Source organism: Myotis lucifugus, unplaced genomic scaffold, assembly GCF_000147115.1.
Source record: "Myotis lucifugus unplaced genomic scaffold, Myoluc2.0 scaffold_224, whole genome shotgun sequence".
Lineage (NCBI taxonomy): Eukaryota > Metazoa > Chordata > Mammalia > Chiroptera > Vespertilionidae > Myotis > Myotis lucifugus.
The window spans coordinates 1922534-1936835 of NW_005871272.1; positions in this window are offsets into that span (position 1 = coordinate 1922534).

Here is a 14302-nt window from a genome sequence, read left to right on the forward strand (position 1 = left end):
CTTTGAAGTGTTTTGAAGATGAAAGGAATCTGCCTCTGAGCTTTTGCTGAAGCAGTGGGGAGGGACTACCAGTATTTGAAATATGCTTGGGAGAAACTTATTAGAATTTAAAAGGACTGTGCAAGGGTCCCCTATGGCTCTGTCCCCTTGAAAGTATGTGACCGGTTTTAAGAGCATAATCAAAGCTAGGGTTGATTCTGATGATTATCGAAGTCTTATTTGATTATACTAAATGATTTTTCATTCAACTAAGAAGGTAAAAAATCAATTATTTCAGAAACTTATCTGTGAAGTCTCCTCATTCTCAGTCTGATTTGATATTAGAGGAAAGAAGGGAGTGACATTGCATGTAGCATGACCATGGGGCATCTGACATATTACAACGTTCCTTTTGACAGTCCTTTGCTTTGTTAGTACCAAATGGAACTATACTAACTTACAAAATGACAAATAAAAAACTATGCTGTTTGTAACGAATGACTTTAGGAATCATTAAAAAAAAGAAACTATATAAGCTCCCATTAACTGGGCACTTACTATATATATTTTATATATATGTATGTCTATATATCAGTATATCTATCTATCTATATATAAAACCCTAATATGCAAATAGACCGAAAGGCAGAACAACTGAACAACTGGTCGCTATGATGTGCACTGACCACCAGGGGGTGCACACGGAACATGGCGGGCTCGGCAGCAGGCGGGATGGTGGAGCAAGTGAGCAGGAGTGCCAGACCAATGTGGGGCACAGGTCACTGTCATCAGGGAGAGCCTGTGGTGGTTACTGAAAATTCTTTTCTCCCATGCACTGCGGTCCTGTCGGGCACTGCACCTGCTAATGTTCCCAGGGCCTGCTCTAGAATCATGGGGAACACCGTTCTATTTCTAGACCAGTGATGGCGAACCTTTAGAGCTCAGCGTGTCAGCATTTTGAAAAACCCTAATTTAACTCTGGTGCCGTGTCACATATAGAAATTTTTTGATATTTGCAACCACAGTAAAACAAAGACTTACATTTTTGATATTTATTTTATATATTTAAATGCCATTTAACAAAGAAAAATCAACCAAAAAAATGAGTTCGCGTGTCACCTCTGACACGCGTGTCACCTCTGACATGCCTGTCATAGGTTCGCCATCACTGAACGGCTCCCATCCAATATTATTAAGGGTCCCTGTGCACCCATCAGTGTCCGGGATGTCCACAGGCTACTCATTCTCACTCCTATTTCATCAATTTAAAAACAAGCGTAGGCTCTGCTTCATGGACTGAGGGGCTGGCTTTAACACAAGGAAAGTGCTCTTGTAAATAACATGGTTTCCAGAATTCATCTGCCATATTAGGGCATTATTTATAATTTATCCCTTTGAAGACCAAGGATCACTTTATCTAAAGGGGTATTCAGTACAAAAGCTCACTCTCTGGTATGATACACCAGAGACAGATCTACACAGTGGATAACAATGTACTGAACAACATAAACTGATGAACAAAAATAGAACCAGAAATATGGAAGCATCGAACAGACTGTCTAACCTATAAGGGAAGGTGGGGGATGAGGAGGTAAGAGATCAACTAAAGAAATTGTATGCATGCATATGAGCATGATCAATGGACACATCAATGAGTAGTGGAGTGAGGGCATGTGCTGGCGGGTAGGGAGAGCGTCTGGGGAGAGGTCATGGCGGGATAAGGAGACTCATGTAATACTAAAAAAAGATATGCTCTGGATTCAATTTGTCTGGGTTCAAATGCTGACCATCCAGCTATTATGAGCTGTGTGTCTTTGAAAGAGTCATCTAACTTTCTGTGTGCCTCAATACTCTCATCTATAAAATGGATATGAACAGAATGCATCACAGATTTTAAAGCTTTTAGAACCATTTCTGGCACACAGAATTTTCCAATAAATGGTAGCTAATATTGTTGATATAACAATCTTTTTCTTTACTCATGGTAATTTCACCATTTCTCATCAGTGTTGATCAAGGGTTATCTTAGTCCCCTTTGCCCAGTGTCCTTGAGTTTGACACTTCTGAGGAAGGTTTTCGTGTCTAGATCCTTTCCTTTTATTAGGTTGCTGGGGTCCTTAAGGAAATTGGTTCACCCCTCTCCCCGCCACATCCCCCTTTCCAAAGCTCTGCTTCCCAACATGTGTGAGGATGAAGAACCTTTTAAAGCAGCGGTTCTCAACCTGTGGGTCGTGACCCCTTTGGTGGTCGAACAACCCTTTCACAGGGGTCACCTAAGACCATCCTGCATATCAGATATTTACATTACAATTCATAACAGTAGCAACATTACAGTTATGAAGTAGCAACTAAAATAATTTTATGGTTGGGTCACAACATGAGGAACTGTATTTAAAGGGCCAGAAGGTTGAGAACCACTGTAAAGTCTCTCCCACATAAATACCTCAGCCTTCATAACAAAAAGTGCTTATTTACATACCTATCCTTTAGGAAAATGTATGCCTATTTTTCTTGAAGGAATGTTGCTGAGAAGTCACTCAAATGATTTGTGTTTCATAATGGAAAACATAATTTGTCTCTACTTCTATAAAAGGAACAACAGCTGGAACAAATTTTGTGTTTCTCCTTATAAAGAACACGACTCTACATACCTCATCACACTTACACATCTTTGTGATTTGCGTTTTAATATTTTCATTTTATAGATGAGAAAATTAGAGTTCAGATCTATCAAAGGGGAAGTTAACATTATCAGGTACAAGTAGTATGCTGGCCACTTTACACACATAACCGCACTGAAATTTGAAAGGCAGATATCATTGTCTCCATTTTCAATATGTGGAAACAGATTAAAAACTGAGGGTCACATAAGAATTTAGAGCAGTGATGGCGAACCTATGACATGTGTGTCAGAGGTGACACGCGAACTCAATTTTTTGGTTGATTTTTCTTTGTTAAATGGCATTTAAATATATAAAATAAATATCAAAAATATAAGTCTTTGTTTTACTATGGTTGCAAATATCAAAAAATTTCTATATGTGACACGGCACCAGAGTTAAGTTAGGGTTTTTCAAAATGCTGACACGCTGAGCTCAAAAGGTTCGCCATCACTGATTTAGAGAGTAAAGCTGTGAATCAAGATCTTTGGACATGATAAATGCCAGCTTTAACTATACTTTGGTACCTCTCTAATGAAGTAGTCACAGTGTTTTCCCATTGCCTATTACAGTTTTTCAAACTTGAGTACTGAATGGACAATCTGTAATAATAAAAGCATAATATGCTAATTAGACCAGACAGCCAAACAACCTTCCAGACATCCTTCCAGAGGAAGCTGCGGCGGCGGGGGCCGAGGTGGTTAGGGGCAATCAGGCAGGCAGGCGAGCAGTTAGGGGTGATCAGGCAGGCAGCATGGTTAGGGACAATCAGGCAGGCAGGCGAGAAGTTGGGGGCAATCAGGCAGGCAGGCGAGTGGTTAGAAGTGATGAGGCAGGCAGGCAGAATGGTTATCAGGCAGGCAGTCAGGCGAACAGTTAGGAGCCAGCAGTCCCAGATTGTGAGAGGGATCCCAGATTGCAAGAGGATGCAGGCTGGGCTGAGGGACCCCTCCCCCTCCTGTGCACAAATTTCGTGCACCAGGTCTCTAGTAAAATAATAATTATCACAAATAAACCAGTTAGATTTAAACGATTTACTTAGTGTTATTTAAATACTAGAGGCCCGGTGCACAAAAATTTGTGCACTCGGGGGTAGGGGGTCCCTCAGCCTGGCCTGTGCCCTCTCACAGTCTGGGACGCCTCGGGGGATGACCACTTGCTGGCTTAGGCCTGCTCTCCAGGGGATTGTGCCTAAGATGGCAATCAGACATTCCTCTGGCAGCCCGGCAGCCTTCGGGGGATGCCCACTTGCCAGCGGAGAGCAGACCTAAGCTGCAGTCAGACATCCTTAGCGCTGCTGAGGAGGCAGGAGAGGCTCCCACCATCACCGCTGTACTGACAGCCATCAGCCTGGCTTGTGGCTGAGCAGAGCTCCCCACTGTGGGAGCGAACTGACCACCAGAGGGCAGCTCCTGCATTGAGCGTCTGCCCCCTGGTGGTCAGTGTGTGTCATAGTGACCAGTTATTCCCAGTCTTTCTGCTGTTAGGGTCAGTTTGCATATTACCCTTTTACTATATAGGATAGAGGCCTGGTGCATGGGTGGGGGCCGGCTGGTTTGCTCTGAAGGGTGTCCCGGATCAGGGTGGGGGTCCTGCTTAGGTGCCTGGACAGCCTGGATGAGGGGCTGATGGCTGTTTGCAGCTGGTCACACCCCCTTCAGGGTGGGGATCCCCACTGGGGTGCCTGGCCAGTCTGGATGAGGGGCTGAGGGCCGTTTTCAGGCTGGCGGGTGACTGAAGCTCCCAGCCTCTCCCTCTTTTCTTTTTTTTTATTCTGGGATTTATTTACTTTCTATAGCTGTTACTGGCTGAAAGCAGGTATCTGGGGTTTGTTTAGCATCTATAATTGAAACATTGTTGCTTTCGGGCTCAGAGCTGGGCTGCGGCAGGCGGAGAACCTTGGCTTCCTCCATCACTGGAGCAAGCAAGCCTCATGTTCGCTTCAGCTGCATGGCTGCCAGCCGCCATCTTTGTTGGCAGTTAATTTGCATATCCTGCTGATTAGCCAATAGGAAGCGTAGCAGAGGTATGGTTAATTACCATGTTTGTCTTTTATTAGATAGGATATGTAAAAATGAAGTATAAACTACTGATGTTTAAATGTCTTACCAAATTGTTAAAAACAAAATAATAATATAATAAATACAAATAACTAAGAAACATAAGATTCAATTTTAACTATTTTGCTTTAGTGTCATTGTTGATGTTATCTATCATAAGCCAAAGGAAGGCTTGAATATAAATGTAAAACTTTGTGCAAGAGACAGGTTGTTGTGATCCACCTTGCCTCCTCTGGCCATCAGCTTCTCCACTCCCCACCATGATCTCCACACCGACTACAGAGTGCCTGTATTCAGGTAGCATCTCTATTGCTCATCTTCTGTCCTTGGCATGGTGTAACGAATGATCATTCAGGTACCATCCAGCCTCTGATTTTGTTTTGTCATAAGCCTGAAGCAATGAAAGAAAAGTATTCCAAAACATTATACAATTTTATAATCCCCAATGAAAAAAATATCAATTTATTAAGTTTAGGAACTGAAGCCTGACGTAGGTGAAAAGATCAATTGCACACTGTTAGTGGAAAAGAAAAAATCTTTATCACTAAGATAACTAATTATGCATATGAGGGTGAATGGTATAGTTTTTCCCATTAGGATACATTAAACTAATGAGTTAAATACCCTGACAATATAGTAAATGTTGTCACTTTAAGTGACACTTTACTTCCGTCTTGACTGCAAGTAACAGTCTCATTCCCTCCCAGAGTGTAATGTCTTTCTATGCCAGTACTTATTTATATCATCTGGAATTCTTCAACTGGCCTTATTCTTTACTAACACTAAACTGCTGCATTTCTCTGCACATGTGAGTTATTGTAAGACTTCATATCTTTGCACATGCTACTTGTTCACATACAATGCCCTGCTTTTCTTCACATGCTTTGCTAACTCCACCAAGACCAATTAAGACGTGTGCTTTATAAAAAACTTTCCACATCTTCACCCAAACCAGAGAGCAGTTGAGAGCTTCCTTCTTTGTGATACTCTAATCCTTCTTTGTCCATCTCTACCATCAGACAGTTTATTCCTTGAAAATAGAGATCATCTTATTCATTTGTGCTTATGTCACACAGAGCAAGAGATAGCATATAGTAGGTGCTCATTAAATGCTCATAGAATGAATAGATGCATTCGATTCTGCAAAGACAAATCAAAGAAGACATGGGCTTTAACAATAATGAGTTAAAATCTAAATTATGTAATGATTATTAACAGAGGGCAGATTTCTCAATTGAGTAAGCCTCAGAGCAAAATTGCTATGGGAGATTTGGAGAAAAAAGCTATGAATCATAGAATGCTTTATGTTGGAGAGATACTGTAAAGCAAAATAGAGTATATACAAAATAAACTTTTCTATCCTCACAGCTTCTATCTTTGGGTCAAAATGTAAAAGAGAGATAATGACAATAAGTAAGAGACAGAAAAAAAACCCCACAAAGAATTCTGTGTGCACGTATTTGAATAATATGCAGAACTTTTCAGAGGTTTGCAGTGCATAAAATATCTATTACGACTCAACAATTCTCTCATTTAGCATGAAAAACACAATCTCTCTCTGTTATGCTGCCAATATGCTGGCCCTCAAGTGGGAATACACAGATTGTCAACACTGTTGGTTATTCATGTCCGCAAACCAGCCAAAGATAAAACATGTGCAGAGCGAGGAAAGAAGTGAGTTTGGGGATTCTAGAAAACTATTTTTGCTCACTCACTGAACAATATTGGTGTGTAAAAACTCATAAACCACAGAAGTCACGTCAGGAAAGCGACTCGGAGCAGATTTACAGAAGTTAAACAAGGGACCTTTGCAGGGAGACCATTTCAAAGCAATCTGCTCAGTGAATTTTACAGCCCGGGGCCTGACATCTGCAGACAGCCAAATGCCTGCAAGAAACGAATGCAGAGAACATATAAATTAAAGCACGCCATCTAAATATATAGTATTTCTTGAGAGAGGTAAAAAACATTATCAAAAGGAAAACAGGGGACAAAGTAGATGCACATGATTTCAGCTTTCTTTATTGTATTATTGTTTGCATATATTGTACTCGGAAACAAGTACTTCCTTTAGAGAAGGTGACACTTTTTTCCCCTTCTGTAATTAGGACAATATATTAGAGAAAAGGCTCTGGAATTAGGTAGATCTGGGTTCAATCCCTGGTCCTATGCACAACAAATAGTGTTTTCCTTGAGCCACTGATTCTCAGCTGCAAAATGAACAAAATGACGCCTACTTTCCAGAACTGTTGTAAAGATTAAAGATAAAATTTGCAGCATTTCAAACATAGAAAATGGAACTTGGCACTCGAAAAATAATAGCTACTAATATAACCATTTTCATTATTCTAAGAGAATAAGACTTTTTAAGCATTACACTAAGAATTGCACGTCCCGCCCTGACCGGTTTGGCTCAGTGGATAGAGCGTCGACCTGCAGACTGAAGGGTCCCAGGTTCGATTCCAGTCAAAGGCATGTACCTTGGTTGCAGGCACATCCTCAATAGAGGGCATGCAGGAGGCAGCTGATAGATGTTTCTAACTCTCTATATCTCTCCCTTCCTCTCTGTAAAAAATCAATATATATATATATATATTTTTTTTTAAATAATTGCACGTCCCTCACTTAATGCACCCCCCCCTTTTTTTTTTGCTAAACTAAAAATGGCAGAACACAATTTTTTGTTCTTTTTCATACTGATGTCATTTACTTCTGAACTGAGCAGGGAACATTTGATTTATCCCTCAATTTTATTCTTATTTTCTTTTTTTCTCTCAGCCAACACCTAAATCTTTTCTCTTATTGTGCTACATCAGTGGTCTTTATCAAGGACCCTAGATATTATTACTTCTTCAACTTTCATAATAAACAACCACTAGACAACAGCAATTCAAAGCAATTTACAAACAAGAGTGGTTTTCATTATTAATTTGTGTCAGTGATGAGTGCTAACTTGTTGAAGAGAATTCTGAGGCCGTTAGTGTGTCTCACCTATTTCCACAGGTAAAATGTGATTCCAGATGGCCATTCCCATGCCATTTCCTTACTTGGGCGATGTTCACATTAAAGTAGCACATAGCCAACCAGGCCTTGGTGGCAAGGGTCGATAATACCAGTTTGCCTCTTGGAAGGTTTAAGCTTTCCCTTCTTCTTGGAGATCTTTCTAACCATTTGTAAAGCATGTTCACACTGAAATTTTCTTTGGAAATTTTTTTACTGCAGAACGAACAATATTTTCTTTATTTCTACCATTCTTGTCTGCACTTCTTGCACAACACTTACCATGTGTGACAAAGCAGTGTCTCTGTGCTCAATTTTTCCCTCATGTGCTGCTTATTCCTCTAGGCAGGTATTTCTGAGTTCTCAGTGACTAACTACCAGATGCCAGTACTTTTTGACGATAATGATGATGATGATATTGTTGAATTATTCTACAAAATTTAATCTTTTCCCAGAGGTCTTATAAATCTATCTTACATTACTCTTAAATGTATGATTAAGCTTTTGTGTGTATGTTTAATATATTCTTTAGATTTATATAAAGCAAATTAATTATAATAAACAATTTGAAACATACAGAAATATAAAGGAATATAAAAATAATACATAGGACCCATAGATGACCAATCCTAACATTTACATGTGTAAATAAAACAGTGTACCATATACTGTTAGTGTACCATATACAGTGTACCATATATATATGGTACAGTGTACCATATATATGGTGCACTGTTTTATTTACACATGTAAATGTTAGGATTGGTCATCTATGTACCATATATATACATAGATACTTTCTTTATTTCTACTATTCTTGTCTGCACTTCTTGCACAACACTTACCATGTGTGACAAAGCAGTGTCTCTGTGCTCAATTTTTCCCTCATGTGCTGCTTATTCCTCTAGGCAGGTATGTCTGAGTTCTCAGTGCTATATGTATATAGTATACTAGAGGCCCGGTGCATGAAAATTCATGCACTGGAGGGGGGTCCCTCAGCCCGGTCTGCCCCCTCTCACAGTCCAGGAGCCCTCAGGGGCAGGAGGCAACCCGGTGATCAGGGGAAGGCGACGCTCCTATCACACCTCTGCTGCTGCCACTGCCGGCAGTGCAAGCCTTGGCCAGCCCTGGTTACCTGAGCCTCGGGCCGGCCCTGGGCAGCTAGGCAGCTGACATCTGAGGCTTGCCTGCACCTTGGGCTGGCCATGGGTGGCTGGGGGACTGAGGGGACTGGGGGACTCCGGAGGCAGGCATGCAAAGTGTCCATGCCTGCCTCGAGTTGGGCCTGGCCTTGCCACGTGCCTGCTGCCCCGGTGGGGCTGAAGGGACTGGGCGCCACCGCCATATTGTGGCTGTGGGCACCGCCATCATTGAGGGCATGGCAATCAATTAGCATATTCCCTCCTTATTGGCTGTGGGTGCCACCATCTTTTAAGGTAGGGCAGTTAATTAGCATGTTCCCTCCTTATTGGCTGTGGGCGCCACCATCTTTACAATGGTGTGAGGGTCAATTAGCATATCCCCCCTTTATTATATAGAATATATATATATATATATATATATATATATATATATATATATTCCCCAAAAATATATACCCACATTTATTGTTTCTATTACATTTTAAAAATATATTTTTCATTGATTTCAGAAAGGAAGGAGAGGGAGAGAGACATAGACATATCAATGATGAGAGAGAATCATTGATTGGCTGCCTCCTCACTCTCCTTCTGGGGATCAAGCCCACAACCTGGCATGTGCTCTGACTGGGAAGCGAACCTGGAAACTGTTGGTCCAGGGGACAATGCTCAATCCACTGAGCTACTACAGCCAAGATGATTCTATTACATATTAATAAACACTGCTTTTACAATTATTCAAAGTGTGTATACATTTTTTGGTGTGTGCGTGTGTGTGTGTGTGTGTGTGTATAAAATGGTGTTTTTTTACAATGTAACTGGTATTACAGTTGTTTTAAAAATACTGGCAATAACACAATATTAGTACTTTCTTAACTTATTACTCATTTTTTAGAAATGCAAGTTTTAGTGATTGTCTATTTTGTTATATAAACACACCATAATGAACTGAATTCTTCTATTCAGTATGGAAGAGGGAACCATAGTCTCTCCCATCACTAGTGAGGACATTTCTTCTGTTTACCCTCAATAGAGGAGGAACACTGATAGGAACACTTCAGTCTCCGTCTCACAGAGGCTAATTATAGGGTCCCATTTGCAGTAAGAGGAGTCATGGTGTTATAGGTTATAGATCCTGGAAGGAAGTGTTTCTTATTTATTTTGATTTCTCAGGGCCCACCGGCACACTCTTTTCCTTCCTGCTTCCTTGCTCTTAGAACTTTTCTAAGGGGAAAAAAGGGGCCAATCCTTCCCAGGGGGTGGACAGTTGGATATGTCAGTAGTTTTTTGTCTGTAACTCTGAGGTAACTTAGGGATTGCTCCCACAGGTTGTTCTCAAAATCAGATTGACTAGAAATGAAGTTCTCCACTCTAGTCATAATGTGAGAGTACTGCATTTTGAGGCAGTGGTAAGTGGTCATCCCCCCCCCAAACATTACTAAAGGTAATATTTGGAACTTTATTAAGAAATGATTATTCGGTCAGTTCTATTAGTTAGAAACCAAAAGGAGAAGGAACCTTCCCTTCCAGCATGTTGATACAAATTAATATTGAAAGACAAGTTTGGAACCTAATGTCATAGCTCAAAATACTTCATGGTGATATCTTTTATAAACATCAAAATGCACAGTCTTAAGAGTGCAGTTCAGTGTATCCATCTGAAAAACCCCCACCACAATCATCTTGGAAAAAAAGTTCTCCATGGCCCTTTCCAGTGAGCATCCTGCTCACAAGAAGAAGCCACTGTCCTATTTATATTGCCGTAAATTAGTTTCACTTTTTCTTGGAATTTGTATAAATGAAGTCAGATAGTGCACACTATTTTGTGTATCTTCTTTCGCTGGACATATTACTGAGATGCATTATTCTTGTTGTATATTTCAGGAGATTGTCCCTTTGTTACATTGAATATGTGAAAATTTAACCATTCTTTTGTTGATGCTCATTTGTATTATTTCTAGTACATTCTTGTGCATGCGTTTTAATGCACACCTGTTTTTTTCACTTCACTTGAATAAACAGATCTGGACTTGCTAAATGATAAGATAGTTATAGTTTTAACTTTTTGGAAACTGTTAAATAGTTTTTCAAAACGGTTGTACCATTCATTTACAATGCTACTATTAAGGTATTAAAGTACTGTTTGCTGCAAATCCTCATGAATATTCATCAGTAATTTGAATTTTAACCATGTGTGTAAAGCATATTTCATTGATTTAATTGTGGTTTTAATATACATAAAGATTAATAAAGTACAGTGGAATGAATTGAATGAAAATTATAAACAGAAGACATGGAGAAACTTTGAGGTTAGAGAAGTTAATAACTAATTGTATATAAAACACAGGAGAGATTGGAGATGATGACATACTAGTGTAAAATCCTTTTAATGGATTAGCAAGTAGAGGGAAAATGACTATATTAGTCACCCTTTGGAAAGATAAATTATAAAACCAGAAATAGAGTTATTCTTCAAGAACAAATCAATGTTGTTTAAAGAGGAATTTAGAGCCAATATCTTGGAAATAAACATATCTTTTTTAAAATATATTTTATTGATTTTTTACAGAGAGGAAGGGAGAGAGATAGAGAGTTAGAAACATCGATGGGAGAGAAACATCGATCAGCTGCCTCCTGCACATCTCCTACTGGGGATGTGCCCGCAACCCAGGTACATGCCCTTGACCGGAATCGAACCCGGGACCTTTCAGTCCACAGGCTGACGCTCTATCCACTGAGCCAAACCGGTTTCGGCTAAACATATCTTATGTGTGTCCATTCTAGCTTCAAATCCAGTGTTAATACTATAGGATTTGTGGTCTGCAATCATATTTTACTTTATACATACTATTAAAAGCCTCACTAATTTATTTGAAATGGCCAAAATTTTCTCTCTTGACTTCCTGATCAGTTGTTTGCAATAAGCTTATACCAAATACAAATATTTCTGACAGTTTCTAAAGCAAAACTTCAATGGGATGCTTTGTTTCTTACACAATACAGTATCCAGATTGCATTCAATTAGGGAGTAATTATGTAGCAAAAACATTGACACAAGGAGGCTCATTTTATAATTTTTCTTCCAAATGAAATTTGCAGGCATGTGTGAAAATTACAATGCAAAATTTTATATTTCAAGTTATCCCCTAAGTGGCCTGCGTGCACCCCGGCACGTGCATGCAGTCTCAGGAGGAATCTCCATCCAACCTTGGAGAGGAAACGCGCTATCCCTGAGCCTAGGCAGTTGTATCAGTTAAATAAATGAGCATTAATGAGTGATTAGCATCATTTGAAATGTCGAAGGATACTCTGGTTCTTCATTTTTAAAGGACAAATATAAATCAGATATCTAGTGGAATTGGAAGAGTCATGGAATTGTTTTGTTTTGTATGATAGTGTTTTCCTTTCAGAGTAGGGGGGATAAACAAGTGTAAATGGAAGCAGACACGATACATTAAAAATACTGATAAGACATGATTTAAAAATGAAGATGCTGGAGGAGAAAAAAAAGAATGGATTTGAGTCACATATAGAAGCAACTTGGGAAGGTGTTTTGACGGCCGAGTGTGTAGGCTATTTTAACTATGTTTTCCTAATACATAAATGATTATAATATGCCTGTTTTTTTTTATTGCTATGGCTATTACAGATATGATTTCCCAGTAAAGCATCCAGGAATCTATCTATATATATAAAAGCCTAAGCAACCGAATGACTGAATGACCGAACGACCGAATGACCTAACTACCGGTCGCTATGATGTTCACTGACCACCAGGGGGCAGACACTCAATGCAGGAGCTGCCCAGGATGGTCAGTGTGCTCCCACAGCAGTAGCACCACTCAGCTGACCAACGGGTGCCAGATGCTGGGCTCACAGCTGGCAAGGGAAGCTGTGGCAGTGCAAGCCTCTCCCACCTCCACGGCAGCCCTACCAAACAGTGGCAGAGGCAGGCACAGCAGGGCCAGAATGAGCAGGAGCGGCGCGGCCTAACTGCCACTTCGTGCACCACTACATCCCTCGGGGGATGTCAGACTGCCACTTTTGGCTTGACCGCAACAGGCCTGGCCGAAATGGCAGTCCAACATCCCTCAAGGGATCCCGGATTGTGAGAGGGCACAGGCCAGGCTGAGGGACCCCCCCACCAGTGCACGAATCCATGCACTGGGCCTCTAGTGAGTTTACAAAAGAACTCAGTGTTCTCAGTGTCTTATTTTATGAAATATGTGTGTATATATGTATGCATTTTTACCAAGAATATTGTACATAGAATTATTAGAAACTTAGCATATTTTCTAAGGAAATGAGCTAATATTCTTAGGATAAAGCTAATCTCTCTCAGGCAAGTATTTATCTAAATAGTTCAAGGTAATTTAGAAGTAGGATTTAATTTTGTTTATTTAGCTTAACACACTTTTTCTCATTTATAGTCATTGTCTGAAATATTGAAAAATATTAATTTTGTTAAAGAATAAATATAGATGCACACTTGCTCATTTGTATTGAAGGGGCTAACTCTACTCCATTTGTGACATATGCTACTTGGCTGCTCTTGAGCCAGGGGTCCTGGGCAGAGATAATGTAGAAAATCATTTAAAAGATATTCCTCAGAAGATTTTTGTGGTTTACTAGAGCCAATGTTTTTCAAATACTTTAGTTATCAACTACCTCAATAAAAATAAATAGTGTTTTGGCTAAGGAAAGAAAAATGTGGTCTAGAATAAAATTAATTCAAAGTCGCAGTAGCACTGCCTTTTTAGACAACTCAATTCTAATCTATTTGGAACTCTTGCCTATGCTAACACTTGTAAACTATATACTAACTAGTTTCAAGATATTCTGCACAGAACTAAATAATATTTTTGATGCATTATTTGGATACTAGATTATTCCTACCTGCAAACTAGAGCGGGAGCGCTTACAGAGTACCTCCCCTCAACACCACAAAGTCCATGCCTAAAATCTCATTCATTTTCTTGTAGTTCTTAAACTCTCTCAAAGCCTATGTACTTTTGTTTTACATGAAATACTGATAGGCTTATTTTGTGTTAACCTCAACAAAATCACATTAAAGTATAAGATATAAAGCTATAGATGCATGAGAGAAAGAAACAGTGATATCAAATATCTGTTTAAACTGCATATGAATCTAAAGTTAATTAAAATTATTTAATAAAGGAGGTAACAAATAAGGAAACAAATCAATGAAAATAAAACCAGCACAGTTGGTGTGACTCGGTGGTTGAGCATCGACCTATGAACCAGGAGATCACGGTTCAATTCCCAATCAGGGCATATGCCCTGGTTGGGGGCTCGATCCCTAGTGTGCAGGTGGCAGCCAATCAATGATTCTCTCTCATCATTGATGTCTCTATATCTCTCACCCTCTTCTTCCTCTCTGAAATCAATAAAAATATATTTAAAGCCCTAACCGGTTTGGCTCAGCGGATAGAGCGTCAGCCTG